Source organism: Neofelis nebulosa, chromosome 15 (assembly GCF_028018385.1).
Source record: "Neofelis nebulosa isolate mNeoNeb1 chromosome 15, mNeoNeb1.pri, whole genome shotgun sequence".
Taxonomy (NCBI): domain Eukaryota; kingdom Metazoa; phylum Chordata; class Mammalia; order Carnivora; family Felidae; genus Neofelis; species Neofelis nebulosa.
In genome coordinates, this window is record NC_080796.1 from 45,264,387 (window position 1) to 45,283,245 (window position 18,859).

General features: G+C 37.6%; 1 long non-coding RNA gene across 4 annotated transcripts in view; it reads right to left on the minus strand.

Annotated features, from left to right (window-relative positions):
* LOC131496187 (uncharacterized) overlaps nucleotides 1-18,859 on the minus strand; it is a 172,674-nt gene that overhangs the window by 133,563 nt on the left and 20,252 nt on the right. The window contains exon 1 of one of the 4 annotated variants that reach the window (XR_009254371.1): nucleotides 2,415-3,651. The exons of the other annotated variants lie outside the window; for them this stretch is intronic. This is a non-coding gene — a long non-coding RNA (uncharacterized LOC131496187). Of the gene's footprint in view, nucleotides 1-2,414; nucleotides 3,652-18,859 lie in introns of those variants that run through there. 4 annotated transcript variants of the gene reach the window in all.

Below are 18,859 nucleotides of genomic sequence, written 5' to 3' on the forward strand. Positions count from 1 at the left end.
AAAAACAATAGAGAAAAGGCAATGAAAACAAAATTGGTTCTTTGAAAGTATCAATAAAATTGACAAACTTTTAGCTAGACTAACCAAAACTCATTTAAGTTCCTACTCTAAAACTGACATACAAGCTGTCTGAGAGCTTTATATTCTAAGTGACAAGAAAACCACTTATAGGGAAGTTAAGAACTAAAAAGTTACCCTAAAATCCAAGATTGATGATAGTCCTTGACAAAAGAATTGATATTGCCCCAAAGTTTGTAACCTATCAGTGAAATAAAGTCACTTCCCAGCACATAAGGTTGGTTTTATGATCCCATGTTTAACTTAGTCTCACACATCTGTGTTCACCTCTACTAAGGAAGGGGTTAGACTCACCTATACTAAGGAAGCGTTGGCATGCAACAGAGGAATATATGTCTAAAGATATTATATAACATATATACAAATGTACAATAAAACCTTGGTTTGCAAGCATGATTTGTTCTGGAAACATGCTTGAAATCCAAAGCACTTGTATATCAAAGCAAATTTACCTATAAGAAATAATGGAAACTCAAAAGTTTCATTCCACAACCCAAAAATATTCACATAAAAATGATTACCATACTGTAATGTAATACAAAATAATAAATAAAATACAAAATATTTTTTAAAATGAAAAAATTAACCTGCAATTACCTTTGAAAACCTTTGTGGTTGGTGTGAGAGAGACAAAAGAGAGAAAGGATACTGTGTAGGACGACTTTCACTATCACTAACAGAATCACTGCTGTCTAGTGGCTCAATGGCATCTTTTTCTTTTCATGAAACTTTAACAAGGAGCCTATCCAATGACACTTGCTTTGGCCTCCTTTTGAGGATTTCACGGAAATGTGACATTGCATTGTTGTTAAACAGATTCATGGCTCATACTGTTACAGCCTTACTCGGGTGGTACTTTTCCACAGAATTTGGCAACGTTTCCCACATTTTACACACCTCCCTAATCTCATTTGAAGTGATAGATTCCTCTGTCTTTTTCTCCTCTGCAGACAAGATCTCCTCCATAACCTCTCACTGTTTTTTTTTTCAGTAGGTTTTACTTTTTATTTATATTTTCATGGCCACTTTTTATTACTTTGATAGTTGACAGATGATCACTTAATATGATAGTGCTTATACTTTCACAGATTTACGAAACACTTGTATTCTTATGACTTTTTTGTTTTGAAGACAATTCTTTTCTTGCAATAAAAAAAATTATTTTCAAAGAGAACTGCTTTCAAAGTTTCATTTACATTGGTATATTAGAGAGCCTTGACCTCTGCAATTACATAATAATTGAATTAACTGTTCTTAAATATCTATCAATTTAATCTGATTTAATTTAATCTTTTATGGTTTCTTTTAATTTTATATTTTTTAATTTACATCCAAATTGGTTAGCATATAGTGCAACAATGATTTCAGGAGGAGATTCCTTAATCCCCCTTACCCCTTTAGCCCATCCCCCCTCCACAACCCCTCCAGTAACCCTGTTTGTTCTCCATATTTAAGAGTCTCTTATGTTTTGTCCCCCTCCCTGTTTTTATATTATTTTTGCTTCCTCCCTTATGTTCATCTGTTCTGTGTCTTCAAGTCCTCATATGAGTGAAGTCATATGATATTTGTCTTTCTCTGACTAATTTCATTTATCATAATACCCTCCAGTTCCATCCACATAGTTGCAAATGGCAAGATTTCATTCTCTTTGATTGCCAAGTAATACTCCATTATATATATACATGTATATATATACGTATATATATACGTATATATATATGTATATACACCCCACATTTTCTTCATCTATTCATCCATCAATGGACATCTGGGCTCTTTCCATACTTTGGCTATTGTTGATAGTGCTGCTATAAACATGGGGGTGCCAGGGGCACCTGGGTGGCTCAGTCGGTTAAGCGTCCGACTTCAGCTCAGGTCATGATCTCACGGTCCATGAGTTCGAGCCCCGCGTCGGGCTCTGTGCTGACAGCTCGGAGCCTGGAGCCTATTTCCGATTCTGTGTCTCCCTCTCTCTCTGACCCTCCCCTGTTCATGCTCTGTCTCTCTCTGTCTCACAAATAAATAAACGTTAAAAAAAATTGAAGAAATAAAAAAACATGGGGGTGCCTGTGTCCCTTTGAAACAGCATACCTGTATCCCTTGGATAAATACCTAGTAGAGCAATTGCTGGGTCATAGGGCAGTTCTATTTTCAATTTTTTGAGGAACCTCCATACTGCTTTCCAGAGTGGCTGCACCAGCTTGCATTCCCACCAGTGCAAAAGAGATCCTCTCTCTCCACATCCTCGCCAATATCTGCTGTTGCCTGAGTTGTTAGTGTTAGCCATTCTGACAGGTGTGACGAGGTATTTCATTGTGGTTTTGATCTGTATTTACCTGATGATGAGTAATGTTGAGCATTTTTTCATGTGTCAGTTGGCCATCTGGATGTCTTCTTTGGAGAAGTGTCTATTCATGTCTTTTGCCCATTTCTTCACTGGGTTATTTGCTTTTTGGGTATTGAGTTTGATAAGTTCTTTATAGATTTTGGATACTAACCCTTTATCTGATATGTCATTTGCAAATATCTTCTCCCATTGTGTCGGTTGCCTTTTAGTTTTGCTGATTTTTTCCTTTGCTGTGCAGAAGCTTTTTATTTTGATGACATCCCAGTAGTTCATTTTTGCTTTTCTTTCTCTTGTCTCTAGAGACATGTTGAGTAAGAAGTTGCTGCAGGCAAGATCAAAGAGGCTTTTGCCTGCTTTCACCTTGAGGATTTTGATGGCTTCCTGTCTTACATTTAGGTCTTTCATCCATTTCGAGTTTATTTTTGTGCATGCTGTAAGTGGTCCAAGTTCATTCTTCTGCACATCACTGTCCAGTTATCCCAGGACCACTTGCTGAAGAGACTGTCTATTCCATTGGATATTCTTTCCTGCTTTGTCAAAGATTAGTTGACCATACGTTTGTGAGTCCATTTCTGGGTTCTCTATTCTGTTCCATTGATCTGAGTATCTGTTTTTGTGCCACATAACCTCTTACTCTTGCTCTTGACACAGATCCATCAGTTCATCAGTGGTCAGCTCCTGGCCATGTTTCCCCACCAGCTCTTGAATGTCACCCTCATTCACCTCCAGTCCCACAATCTTCCCCAAGGACACAATTTCATCCACAACTGGTGATGATCAAGCCCCTCTAAGTCATGTTCAAGAACACAATCAGGCCATAGCTCTCCACGCAGAATTGAGGGTTCTCTTGATAACCCCATCCCAGGCTTTATTGATGATCTTGAGGTAGTTCATGATGTGGAAATGATTTTTCCCAAACTCTTGGAAGGTAAGGTTTGATCCTTCAGTCACCTCAAAGCATCGCTGAAAATAGTGCTTTGGTATAAAGCATTCTAAAGTTCAAAATGACCTGCCAATCCATGGACATACCTTGTTCATTCTTCTCGATGATTTCCTTAACTTCTGCCATAGTCATCTCCTTCTTCTTACTGCCTTTCTTTTCAACTTTTTTCTGCATCGGGGCCATTATATATGCTCTCACAGATGTTGACTATAGTACAGTATTAATAAACATTATCATATACAGTATTTAATGTAACTGGCAATAAGGCAGCAGAGGCAAGGTTCTATATCTGTAGGCAGCCTGACCTAGAATGAAGCAAAGCAGTCCTAAGCTTACTCTTATATGAAGAAGCAAAGGACTGTCCATTGGTGCTTTGAAGTGACAAAAAAATATACTAGTGCCAGTTGTGGGCACCTTCCAATGTTCTTAAAAATCACTGATTTTTATATGAAGAAGCAAAGGACTGTCCATTGGTGCTTTGAAGTGACAAAAAAATATACTAGTGCCAGTTGTGGGCACCTTCCAATGTTCTTAAAAATCACTGATTTCTGCCAAACACAATGGCCTGAGACTGAGCATCCAAGCATGGGAAATGATCACCCACAATCCCACAGCAAGAGAGAGAGAGAGAGAGAGAAGAACCATTGGCTCAGTTGTGATCATGTGAGATTCAGCATCACTTTCTACTCATATTGCAAAATATTGCTCATTTATCAAATTAAAATTTATTAGAAATATTCGCTCATCTTGCAGTACCCTTGAAGTTACTCACAATTCAAGGTTTTACTGCATATTTGAATGTCTTTGGGTAATTTTTCTTCCATTATTTTACCTCTGTATTGCTTTTTTTCCCCTTTATTCTCTAGTTAACATACAGTGTAGTCTTCACTTCAGGAGTAGAATCCAATGATTCATCACTTACATATAACACCCAGTGCTCATCTTAACAAGTGCCCTCCTTAATGCCCATCACCCATTTTCCCCAACTCCATCAACCCTCAGTTTGTTCTCGGTATTTAAGAGTCTCTTATGATTTGCCTCCCTTTCTGTTTTTATATTATTTTCCTTCCCTTCCCCTATGATCATCTGTTAAGTTTCTCAAATTCCACATATGGTTGAAATCATATGATGTCTTCTGACTGACTTATTTCGCTCAGCATAATATTCTCCAGTTGCATCCACATTGTTGCAAATGGCAAGATTTCATTCTTTTTCATCACGAAGTAGTATTCCATTGTATATATATACACCGTATCGTCTTAATCCATTCATCAGTTGATGGGCATTTGGGCTCTTTCAGTAACTGGTTATTGGTAGCACCGCTATAGACACTGGAGTACATGTGCCCCTTCTAATCAGCATTTTTGTACCCTTTGGATAAAGTCCTAGTAGTGTAATTGCTGGGTCAAGGGTCTTCTAGTTTCCATTTTTTGAGGAACCTCCACACTGTTTTCCAGAGTGGCTGCACCAGATTGCATTCCCACCAACAGTGCACAAGGGTTCCCCTTTCCACATCCTCACCAACATCTGTTGTTTCCTGAATTGTCATACCTCTGTATTTCTAATACTGTGCTGTGCTTAGGAGATTCATTCAATTTTTTTTCTTTCCCTACTTCCCTCAGGATCCATAGCCACAACTGGTCTTACAGTATTTTAGAAATAAGAGTGGTTGCTGTCTTCAAATTTTATGACTTCAGTCAGTCTTATTCCTTTCCCCTTTGGCTGGAATTCTGTTTAACTGAGTATCCATCTGTCATGTGACCTCCCTGTGTCTGCCTTATGTTTCCACATTTTAACTTAGATGGAATTCTCTTGTGGATGAGAAAGGAGAGAGAGTGACGACTGAAAAGATGGAAGGTAGGGAGTTGAAAATAGTGATACACACACACGGACATATACATACATACACACATAAGCACACACATGCATACACAAAGTACAAAAAAACAGAAATTACAAAATTATTAAGAGAAGAAAAACTATGTGATTGAAGTAGGTCACAGTTGGGGGTTTCTACATTACAAGCAATGAATGACCTATTGCTTAACAGAAGTAACTACACAGTTTATTTTATTATAGTATTATTTGTTATATTATCTAAAAGAGATACATTTTAGACACTTTTCCACATGTGTGACATAGTTCACAATTATAACATAAAAATAATAAAAACAAAAGTGTACCCCAAAATGCAGAAAAGTCAAAATTAAAAATACTTTTAATTTAAAAATATAATAAAACAAAATTTAAAATAAGTGACAAAACTATTAGCTCTTTATCTGACAAAGAGTTTTGCAAATCATTCAACAAAATATAAACATTTCCCAAAAGGAAAATGGACAAAGGCTACTCATAGACAAGTCTCAAAAAAAGAGAGGAAAAAAGTGAACAGCCAATGTATTAAGCAATGTTCTCTAGAGAACAGAGCCTGCAGAGAGACTTAAGCATGAATGCTTTATGGGGGAGATACAACTTCAGGACAGGGAGGGTGAGGGAATAAGGGAAGGGAGGAGTGAAGGATGAGAAATAAATTCAGATGGTCCTGCATCACCAAAATATGCAGAGCATTTCAGGTCCCAGTGGGTCAGATTATACAGATATGCAGTACCTTAGTCCATGGGTGGGACAGGAATGGAGAGTGAATTTAATTAATTTACAATTTCATTCACTTGACTCTTTCAGCCTGCCCTGCTCGCTCTCTCTCTCTCTCTCTCTCTCTCTCAAAATTAATAAATAGGGGCACCTGGGTGGCTCAGTCGGTTAAGCATTCAACTTCATTTCAGATCATGATCTCACCATCTGTGACTTCAAGTCCCATGTCAGGCTCTGTGCTGACAGCTCAGAGCCTGGAGCCTGCTTCAGATTCTGTGTCTCCCTCTCTCTCTCTGCCCCTCCCTCACTCGCACTCTCTCTCTGTCTCTCAAAAATGAATAAACATTAAAAATAAATAAATAAATAAATAAATGAACTTTTAAAAAAAGAAAAAGAAATTTCTCTATCTTGAACAACAATCTTACATACCAGTGTTATTAAAGGAATCTTTACAGAATGGGAAATCACACTGTTATAGTTGACAACAGAACAAACAATCCTCTGAATGGTTTAAAAATCCAGTTGTATGTTCTGTTCAATCCTTCAGTTATGTGTGCTTAGGAGGTAATTCTAGCGGAGTATAACATAAAAAAGCTGGCTACAGGCAGCAAAACTGTGGTCACATTCATAATTCTTCTGCAGCCAAAGACAACTTGACATACAAGAGATTTCGGAACTGCCTGATCATCATATAAGATGATCAAACAATAAAAGATAATAAATGTCTTCAAAAAAAAAAAACAAAGAGAAATAATTTTAACTGCTTTCCAAAAGAAAGCCTTAACATTGTACGTTGTAGAGATGAATATCTACAGCACAGAATACACTAGCAACTCATAGTTCCTCACAGAGAAAGTGGTTGGTTGAGTGAAGCTTATCACGAAAGAGTAAGTATTACATGATGATATCTGCTGTGAAGAGCTTCAGGTCACACTGTTCCACCAAAGATGCAGTGAAAGCTGAGACACAGATGGAAAGGCAAAGAAAATTTTGCTAAACTGAAAGCCAATTACGTTATTCCACTGCTACATGTCTAGATCTAAGACTTAAGAACAAAATTGCCCCAGTGATTATATAAAACATCATGTGTAGACAAAAGAATTTTTTTAATTAAAAATATATGTTATTCAGGGGTGCCTGGGTGGCTCAGTCAGTTGAGCATCCAACTCTTGACTTCGGCTCAGGTCATGATCTCATGGTTTGTGAGATCAAGCCCTTCATTGGGCTTTGTGCTGAGCCTGCTTGGGTTTGTCTATCTCAGTCTCTCTCTGTCACTCCCCTGCTCGTGCTCTCTCTCAAAATGAATAAGTAAGTTTAAAATATATATATATGTATGTATATATATATATATATGTATATATGTATATGTGTGTATATATATGTGTGTATGTATATATATGTGTGTGTGTATATATATATATATATATATATGCTATTCATTAAGTATCTTTCTCCCATTGAACAAAAAGCTTAAATTTGTGGAATTGCTTCAAAAAAGCTGCATAATTACCACTAATCAAATCTTCAAAGACAGAATATAAATAACAGATAAATTTTTACCTTAGTTGGTTACAATTCCAAAGAAGCAAACACTCAATCACTTAGGGCAACATGGCCATTAGCAACAAACATCATGTTTGTCACAGAACTGAGCTGAAAATGAGCATCTCTTTAGTAGCCCAAAGTGGAGTCTGAGGCCCATGAGCAGACCAGCAGCTAAGATATCTAGGTAGACGGTAATGTTCCTGTCCCATAATGTCAAACTTTCAAATTATATTATGAAAATCTTAATATGGAACTGTAGTAATAATTAAGTTTATTGACCTCATTTTGAATTTACTTTGGTAAATTCATTTTTGATGGTTACATTTGCCTTTAGTCTCAGTTCCACTGAATATTGATCTTCATAGTCAATCTCTCAGCATTTGGCCAAGATGAATTTAGTGTTCCTTCACTCTCGATGTACAGAAACCATGGGTGCATTATACAGGTACAACATGAGAAAAAAAATAGGCCAACACATTAGGCATGACTTTCTCTAGGTGCCAGTGAATTATATTCTTCTTTGTACATGTCTCATGTTTCCCAGTTTCTTCAAAAAATATATATTGGTAGTTAGATAAAAAAGAAACAAATGCTCTTTTTAGCAAAATAGCAGGACATACAAATATCATTAAAATGCAGACTTTGATCATTCTGTTTTTATAGTTTATTACAAACGTATCATTGAAAATATTTTAATATGATGACAGAGATGCACAAATTCTAACTCTTGGAGTTCACTTCAGGGCTCTACAAGGATTTTAAGTAGACCTAACATTGCTTGTGCATCTTTATGTTCATGGATGAAGATCTGTGAACTGAGATTGAGTATTTGAATAATTAACAACCTAACTGCAAGCAGAGGAGCTGAAAATTTATATCCATCTTATTCCAAAGACAGGTTTAGGACATTTGGCAATTGTAGACTGAGACAAAAGAATTGGAACTGAAATGTTGAGTGTGAAATTGAGGTCAATTAGAACATCCCTCAATCTAAATTTTTCCCCATGGAAACAATTCTACCCAAAATTTTTTCTGTGAAAAAAAATTGGTTTTCTTTTAAAAATACATAGTTCTAAAATATATGGAAAATAGCAAGGCTGCCTACATTACAGGACATGTAAAAAATAAAATCCAAATGCATTAAATATTTAAAGACAGAAAAGAAATACATTTTTGGTCTTGGAATAGAAAAACATTTTTTAGGCAGGACAAAAAACACCACACTTATAAAGGAAATACAGAAGCTAAAATTTTTGTGGCACAAAGTGCAACGATATCTATTGCAGAAACGTTCATAAAAATCAAAAATAGAACACAAACTAAATGTCCACCAATAAACAAATTATGATAGTCATAAAATAGAATACTATGTGCCTACTAAAAAGAATAAGGTTTATCTGAATATGTAAACATGGAAAATGATCCAAAATATATTATTAGGTTAAAAGAGAAATTTCAGAAAAATATGTATGTATAATTTTGTTTTAATAAAATGTATAGGGATATGTATGAATGACTCTTTGCATAGTAAGAATACTATTTAGAAAATAGTAAATATAGTCTTTATTTCCTCTATAAATCATATTTGCTCATAGTCCTCTCATCCTATGGCCCCAGGGAAAGGATGTCAAATGCTACCTTCATATGAAAAAAGACACAACCTGATCATACAGACACTGGTAAAAAGAGAAGGCCCTTCATTTTCCAGAGGTGGAACGATGCTGTGAAAACTCAAAGAGATGTTTAGAAAATTCAGATAAATATGACTGGATCTGAGAACATCAGATCTAATGGTAGAGATACAGAAATGGCTATGGCAGGGACAGGTGATCTGCAAGATAGACTTAGCACATAGGCTAGTATACAAAAGATCCATAAATTCCAACCTGCCATGGTGGCAAGGGCATGCTGAGAGGACCCCTGAAATGGCAGGAACCTGGGGTCAGAATGTAGAAGCCACAAAGAGCAGGTACCTCAAGACTGGAAGGTAATGGTGGAGCTTACAGTTAGCAACAGTGGATGCTAACCATCGAAGACCAGGTAAGACTTGTTAGTGAAGACAGAGGTTAATACCCAGGGAGAGGCATGATATCTCAGCTGGAAATCAGATGACAGCAAGTGGATCTCACCTCCTGCACACACATACCCCACTGCCCCCCAGACACGCACACACACACTTCTCACATTGTGTGAAATAAGTCAGCTTTCCTCCACCCAGATGCCCTCTTAAGAAGAAATCAGGGGAAGAAAGAAATCTTAAAAGGCTAAGTTAACCTAAAAGAGAATCTGGATGAAACTGAGGCAAAATATATTGTTAAATGGATGCTCCAACACCACCACCCATTACTACCCAAGCATACCAACTATAAATTTTTGGCACAGTATGAATTGTAGAATGTTACATTTTCACTAACTACAAGAAAAAATGGATTATTTTGAGGATTAAATGAACATGACTTAGTGACAGGTTGGATATTGAGGTGTGAGGGAAAGGGAGAAATTAAATATGACCCCCAGGTATCTGCCTTGATTGCCAGGTGGAAATAATATCATTAACTAATGTATAAATATGAGAAGAACACCTAAAATGGGCTTATAGGAAAACAGATTAATCTGATTTTTAATCTGTTGAATTTGAAGGGCCTCTGATACACCTTAGTAAAGATGTCCTGGAACCAGTTGGAAATTCTGATTCAGAAAAAAGTTTTGGGGGTGCCTTGGTGGCTCAGTCGGTTAAGCGTCCGACTTCAGCTCAGGTTATGATTTCACGGGTTCGTGAGTTTGAGCCCCAAGTCAGGCTCTGTGCTGACAACTCGGAGCCTGGAGCCCACTTCAGATTCTGTTTCTCCCTCTCTCTACCCCTCCCTTGACTGTGCTCTTTCTCTCTCTCTCAAAAATAAATAAACATTAAAAAATAATAATAAAAAGAAAAGGAAAGAAGTTTTGGAAGTCTTCAAGGTGCACAGCAAATTTAAGCTAATGCTAATGGAAATGGATGAGATCATTCAGGAAAACAAAGTAGAATTCCTGTGCTCTTAGAGCCAACTCTACGTAATCAAGCTCCAATTGGGTTATATTGTCACCTTGATTGTGAACTCCAAAAGAGTGAAGAACATGCCTTCTAGGTATCTGTGATGTTGTAATTTATAATAAAAAGTATGTATTTGTTCTTTGTCCTGGTTTCTGGCACAGAGCTTCTAAAACACTTATTTACCTAAGTGATAAGAGCACAAAGGTGTCTTTTATTATGTTAATGAGGTGACTTTAGAAAGCCACTAAGTAAACTAAGGATGGAGGCTGGTTGCTCTTGGAGCCAACCATGTGATTAGACAGTTGAAACTTTTGGTCCCACCACAGGACCTCCTGGAAAGGGAGAGGGGCTGGAGACCGAGTTCAATCACCAATGGCCAATGATTTAATCTATCATCTCTATGTAGTAAAACCTCCATAAAAACCCAAAAGGGCTGGGTTCAGAGAGCTTCCAGGTTGGTAAACACAAGGAGGTCTGGGAAAAGGCATGAAAGATCTGTCCTCTTTCCTCCTACATTGCCCCATGTGTCTCTTCCATTTGGCTGTTCCTGAGTTCTATCCTTTTATCACAAACTGGTAAGTAAAGTCAGTAAAAACTGGTAAGTAAGTAAAATGTTCCTCTGAGTTCCGTGAGCTTCTCTAGCAAATTAATCAAACCCAAGGAAAGGGTCATTGAAACCTCCAAGCTATAGCTGGTAAGTAGGTCAGAAGCCCAGGTGGCAAGTGGAGTGTGGACTGGGGAGGCGTTGCAGTCTTATAGAACTGAACCCTTAATCTGTGGAATCTGTCACTATCTTCGGGTAGTGTAAGAATTGAGTTGAATTGTAGGACACTCAGCTAGTATCAGAGAATTCCATGGTGTTGGGAGGAGGGGACCCCACACATTGGCATTGGATGCAGAACCTTTCATCTCTAATTCCCTTTAGATTGTACTGAGTATGGGACAAAGCTCAGTAGATACCCATTGCTGAGTTATGAAGTATTTCCTTTCTCAGTGGGTGGTAAACAACGATTCCAAGTGGTCACTCTTTCCAGAATTAAAAAGATCTCAGTTTGGCAGAGATAGTCGCCCTCTTTATGTACTTTCCCATAAGGTGGTAATGAACCTGGAAACTGTGGAAACCAATGTCTGGAGATCTTGGGTGGTGTGCAGGTATGAACCAAGGACTTCCCTGGAAGTCAGGAGTCCTGAGTTATAATCTAAACCCTCCTAAAGAAATCATTCACTGCTATCAAAGCTTCAGGTCCCTCCCTACCCCCACCACAAGTAAACAGATACAGAATGCTTCTCATTTGTCTTAATCAATATACTGTGAGTGCTTTAAAGGCATCATCTATAAATATCCTAGACATCCATCCTAACCCACTCTAAAATAGTACGAAAAGCTACTAGGTGCAGAGCCTGTCTTGGATCCCTGTTTATTTAACTCTTCAGAAAGAAGTAAATAGAAGGAGATACCATAGTATCTCAGAAATAAAATGTCAGTGGGACTCCAGACAAAACAGTCACATACTCCTTTTAATTTAGTTGTACAGAACAATTCGCATTTCTCCCAAACTTCTTACTCCCAAAAGCTTTGTCACATGTTGTTCTGTCTGACTGAAAGATCATTAGGCTTCTTCTTCACTTCATAAACTCCAGCTCGTTCTTCAAGGCCCACCTAAAAGTTTCCCCTTTCTAGGAAGACTTCTTTAAGCAGAGTTGGTGACCTGTTACATGGTGCTTCAATTATAGAATTTTTTTACACTGTATTATCACCTATTCATATTTTTCCCCATCTAGACTTCAAGACTGGGACTATATCATTCATTTTTTTAAGTTCAGAACCTGACAGGGCACCTGGGAGGCTCGGGTGGTCAAGCATCCAATTTCGGCTCAGCTCTTGATCTTACAGTTTGTGGGTTCAGGCTCTGTGCCGACAGATCAGAACCTGGAGCCTGCAAAAGATTCTGTGTCTTCCCCTTTCTCTGCCCCTTCCCCACTCGCACTCTGTCTCTCTCTCTCTCTCAAAAATAAATAAACATTAAAAATAAATAAATAAATAAATAACCTGAGTTCTAATTAAAAAAATAATACACGCTGTTCACAGAAGGTGGTCACTAGTTTTAATGATGCCTCTGATCCTTTGCCTCTGATCTGTGGTCTGATGCCTTGGAATAAACTCGCACAGGAGGAAAGAATGAACGCCCTGCTGGAAACTCTCTCCCTTTATGGAAGCAAATATAAGATCCTATGCTATAAAGACTACAGTGCAAATTTTTGGCAGGTCCTAGCATGACACTAAGGTTTCCAGAGAAGCATCTCTGATATTCTTTCACACGTCATATCTTCTGAGTATTCGAAGACAGTGGAAGGATGTTTCTGGCTGTATCCCATAACAATGTTGTCATAATGCATTCTGACATTTTAAAAATACATTCAAAGCTGATAAAATGAAGATTTTGGATTTTGGCATTGGAAAAAGGCCTTGAACTTCAGCCAGAGGGTTCCCAAGAGAAATAAAAGTGATTTATATTGGAAGCTAGGTAGCAAAATGTATTGGACATTCAAGAACTATTTCAAGGTCCATAATCATTGACTTCACTGTCAGAGAGTTAAAATCTCTTTGCAGTAGCTCTACGGGTTACAGTTTGTTACAGTGTTAGGTTAGAGCAACTGTTCTCAACCATGGTGTCATCACTGACTGTACTGAAACGACCTGAGAGGTGGACTGCAAAGAACTTAATACAAATAATAAACTACTAACATTTGTGAATGCTATTTTAGATACAAAATTACTGTAGATCTAATATTTCCTATCAATACATTATCATTAGTATTTCTAGGCATCAATTATTTTTTTTCTGAGTTACAGATGAAAAGTTCTAGTCACAAATTAATTCTGTAGAAAATAAACGTAAACTGCCATCTACTTTGTCTGTTTTGCATAAGAACCACTAGCTTTCATGGCAGTTAAACATCTCTTGATGGGAGGAGTGCCAAAGAATTCTTGAACCTCTTTAATCTCTCAAAGGAATGATTAACAGCAGCATATGTGGCAAAGAGATCCCTAAGAGCTGGGAAATGCATATTGCATTTAACAATATGAAGGTCAACAGGAACCATACTGAGATCAGTTCAGTGCAACAGTTAAAGCAGAAGTCAAATTCAAGTGTTTGGGAAATGAACTGAAATGTATTGTACTTCAGAGACATTCATAGAAGAGAATGGGAAAACTGAACTGCAGCCAGAGGAAGGACAAGAGAGTTGTTATGAAGGAAAAACAAAATAAAAACAAAGCAAAACACCGACAGGTTGAAAAGAAGAAATCAGAGAAGGAGATACAGCTCAAAACATAGGGTGGAGAAGAGATAAATGAGGTCTTATAAGTCATTAAAAGGAAAGGAGTACAAAGCATGGATGGAAAGTTTATCCCTGAATAAGAGAAGAAATGTTTCAACTTCTTTTTTTAGTATATGTGCTGTGTAAGGAAGCACAGAAATGTTTCAACCTTTCAACAGTTAATTTTGTACCTCAAGTGTCAGGAAGTATATACACATGTCCTGAAAGCATATTTCTCCATCTCTGCCTTCTCCTTCCACCAACAGGAACAGCGTCTACAGGCTGATACACCCTAAAGAAGTCTGTCTGTCTGAAGAAATGCCATCTTTCACAATTCAGCTGGTGATGGTTAGGTACCGTGTTGGACATTTCCCAGCCATAACCACCTATGGCTTTGTGTGAGGCAGCTGGGGAAGGTCTCTTTCTGCAGAACTTTGCTGTAAGTTCAGAATCACAGCCTCCTGGTCATAGTTAGGCTCAACCAGTTTTTGGAACATCCTAGTTAGGCATATACATGGCACAGGGAATGGGATACAGAGATATGCTTTTAAAACATTATCCACAGTACAGCTTGCTAATCAAGGTGCCAAAATATACTGGTACATAGTGAATGGATTATGGATATGCTGAGTGATACAAATCCCCTCAAAATGCAGGGCAACTTGTCCTAGACTAACTTGTCCCCAAGCCAGTCACCTCCATCCATAAACAGCCTCCCCTGAGGACCCTCAGAGGACTGAAGGAGTGTGAGCAGAGTTTGACACATCTCAGAAGTGCCTGCAGGGGACAAGCAAAATGACTGTTACCTGGCACTTGCTGCTTCGCCACTCTCTAAGCCTGGCCAAAAGGGTATTCCACTGCCTGGATATTGATTTTTAGGAGCCAGCTCTCTAAATTATTTCAAAATAATAATAAAGCTATTTTGCAGAATGTGTTTGACTTTTTAGAGTGGTCACTTAGAACACATTAGTACCAATGGACAGATGTGTCCAGCATGCATGGTGACAAAGACTCAAGCTGCTTCCTTCCCAGGGCCTGCCAGGAGCCCTGTCAGCCTCACCACCACCTACCGCCTTCATACCATGGGCAGGAATGCACTTTAGGAATCTTTTATATAAACTTCTCCAGCAGCTCCATGAGCCCCGTATCAGAAGGTTAAATGGTGGCTCTTGGCAGACACTGTTTTTTACAGCTTAAATTTCTTGTCATTATATGTATCAGATACATTCATTGCTACTGACTGCCCTAACAATGCAAGTGCATTCTGCAATATGTAACTTTATTATTATGTTAAAATATCTGATAGGAAAGGTTTTACAGAAATCACATTATCCTAAGAAATAAACATTAATTACACTTCTAAGCAGAAGGAAAAATGTTATTTCCAATATAATTCAAGTGTTATAAATATTTTTAACCGTTTAAAATTTTCATCATATAATTGCAGGAAGTTCTATTGTCAAACTTGACCTTAAATATGAAGAAACTATTATTTAAAAAGTCTTAATCAGAAATTATATTTCAACTGTAACACCTGATAATAAAACTTTATGGACATGAAAGCAAGTTTAAGGTTATTAATTTTTTTAAATATTTTATTTATAAGTAAGTTCTTTGTAAGTTCTTCTCTTCTCATAACCATTTAATAAAAAAAAAGGGGGGGGTGCCTGGGTGGCTCAGTGGGTTAAGTATCCGACTTCAGCTCAGGTCATGATCTCATGGCTTTTGAGTTCAAGCCCTGCATCAGGCTCTGTGCTGACAGCTCAGAGTCTGGAGCCTGCTTCGGATTCTGTCTCCCTCTCTCTCTGCCCCTCCCCTATGTACTCGCTCTCTCTCAAAAATAAATAAACATTTGAAATTTTTTTTAAAAAACAATGAATTTCTCCCCAGGCTTCATATAAACAACTCAAATCCCCTTCAATTCATTCTACTGTACAATACCAATATCATTTTTCTGTGTGTGTCATTACAATGAAAAAGGTTAGGAAGTACTGATTTACAGATACTAACTGAATATAAGAATAGCAGAAAATACACAAATAAGGCACATTTGATAGAATATGGATGCCTTCATCAGAACATTCCAGAGAAAGACACACCTTTCTCTCGAAGCTATTTGGAAATGAAAGAGAAGTCCTGAGATTTATGGAGTAAATTCTTCTTTCTTCTAATTCCTAAACAACGCATTCTCATCTAATTCTTTTTGGTCTTTTAGGTATTGCCTAAATTAATGTAGCACCTGCTTATCTAATACACAGTATCTAATATGCATCCCAGAAGAATGAGAAAGAAAAACCATACTGCAGACACATATACATTGTACCAACCACAAGGGTTGAGATATCCCAAAGAGGGGTTCAGAATGGTCCAATATGGAAAATGTTCCACAGACAGAGATTTGACTGTATTGGAAGCAGCTTTGCACAACGAACAAGGACCATGTGGATCCAGAATAAACAGACCTCCTTCAAGAAAGGACCTTAAAATTCAGCTCACAATAAATGAAACATCTCCACCTAAACTCAGAGAATGAAAGCCCAGGCCAAAGTGAACAGAGAAGCCTCAGATCTTGGCTTATATAATTTCTTGTGACTCCAAGATCAAGTAAATAAATAATAGGCAATAACTGACTTCATTTGGAGCCATTTAAAATGACTGCCTCCTTCAGCAGTCCTGTAGAGCGCCCCAAACACAGATAGGACCTGACAAGCAGGCAGCTACGAGCTGGCCCAAGAGCTAAGCTGTTGGTAGGAAGGCATCTGGGAAACAGAAAGGCAAATGCGTTGAAGCAGTTGCCTGAAATCCCCAAAGCTTTCTCCATTAATGCCTGTTTTAAAATGCCGAGAGCATTTCTGTGAACTATTAAGGGTAGGCAGAGTTACCTAATGAGGCTGTTAAATTCATTAGCCGTGTGCTTCATCTTTCTTGGTTTCCAACGTGCACGTGAAGGAGACCTCAGAGAAGTCTGTCAGAGGTCATAACTGCAAGGTGGTCACTCAGTCCTGAGCCTTAGTGAAAGGCTCAAGGCTCCTCCTAAACCATTTCTTTGAAAATACAATGGATTAATTACTGTCATTTGCATCTGTAGCTATGCAAGCTATGATAATGATGTGCTCTAATGAAACCTATGCCTCAGGCTATAAGCTGACGACCTGAGGGGCTGAGGGAGGATTCTCTCCACCTGAGCCCCGGGATTTCCTAAATCCTAAAGTGTGTTAGAAAAGTTGGGGAATGGTTCATAACTTGGGGCAAATTCCTAACTGTAGACAAGCTACGCTGGGTCTTATATTCATAGCTCTCAGAAACCTTTACATGCCAGAGTTTGTTAATCTACATGTTGCCAAATACTGACAACATTTATTTGGGTGAAATACCATTTAATCACGACTGGTTCTCAACTGATTTATAAGGCTCTTCCAAAATATATGCATCTAGGCCACCTTGATTCAAGTCTAGTTTTCCTATTATTAGAAAAAAGTACCTCTGCTCTCTACAGAAAAAATGACTATATTTTTTAATAATCTTTAAACAGGATCCTTATAATTTTCTCAAATCTTAGGGTCTCAAGTTGTATGTTTATTAATCAATCACTTCGCAGGAATGGAGCTTGCTTTCTGCTAACGCTTTTTTTTTCTTCCAATTTTTTTAAGCAGCCTCCACACCCAGCATGGAGCCCAATGCAGGGCTTAAACTCACAACCCTGAGCTGAGATCAAGAGTCAGATATTTAACCGACTGAGCCATGAAGGCGTCCCCCAATTTTTTTTAATTGAAGTTGACATACAATGTTATACTGTTGCAGGTGTACAACAGGGATTGGTGAGTGTAGTTGCCATGTGTCATCACACAACATTATTACAGTGTACTACTGTTTTCTTTAATATCAATTGCACGGTTTACAAAGCGAGTGGTCCAAAAGACAGTAGACTGTATCTGTGTTGAAAAATTAAAAAGTGAAAAAAAAATCTATCAATGATTTCAAAAACTGGCCGAAGGAATGTTACTTAGCTAGAGATTTCAAAATACTGATTTTTCACTTCTCATCTGGAAATGTGGGAGCTGGACAGCCTGCCTGTAGTCGTTTTGAGTATTTCCTTATATTAGACAAATTTGAATAATTGTTTAACCTGTTTCAACCGTGTTGCATTAATCACAGCAAGACTTGGAGGAAAAAATTCGAAGGTGAAGCAACACCCTGGGATTTCTGTTTTTGCTGGGAGGTGCAGATTGTTGTTAGTTTGTTGTCACGCCCTGTTAGACTCTTGAATGCTGCTGTGTTCTTAAAACATATAGACTATATTTTCAGTTCACAAAGAACTTCTGCAGGTATTATCTAATGCAGATCAACTTAAATGCAAAAAAGACAAATGTTACCCAAAGAACAATTGTTTACGAGTTGAAATTTTGTGAAAAAATGTTTAATCAATACTTCAAGATTTTCTTCTACCCTGGTAAGTTTGCAAAACTTAGCAAGTAAAAATACAAGACACCCACTTAAATCTGAATTTCAGAAAAACAAATAATACTTTGTTTAGTATAAATATGTCCATGTAATATTTGGGACATATTATACTAAAAAATTATTTGTTGCTTATCCTAAATGTAAATTTAACTGGTCATTGTGTATTTTACCTGGTAACCCTATTGGTAAAGAATAACCTAAAAATCCTCTTCTAGCCAGGCTTTCTAGCAAGTAATTATTTGAGCAGAGAACACTAGGAGGCCTCTTTTTAAATGAAGTCAGGGTAATTTAGTAAAGCAAAGATTCTCTCTGAAAAACAATTTTGTCCTAAAGTGTTATTTTTGCACATCTGTATTTTTGTGCAATACATTTCTCAAAGTACTCTATACCTTTAAAAGCATAATTTTGAAATAGGAAGAATCATTTCTGTTTAAGTCTGTTTCAGGCTCAATCATCACAGAAACGCATGTTGATAAAGAAAAAAAAGGGGCGCCTGGGTGGCTCAGTTGGTTAAGCGTCCGACTTCGGCTCAGGTCATGAT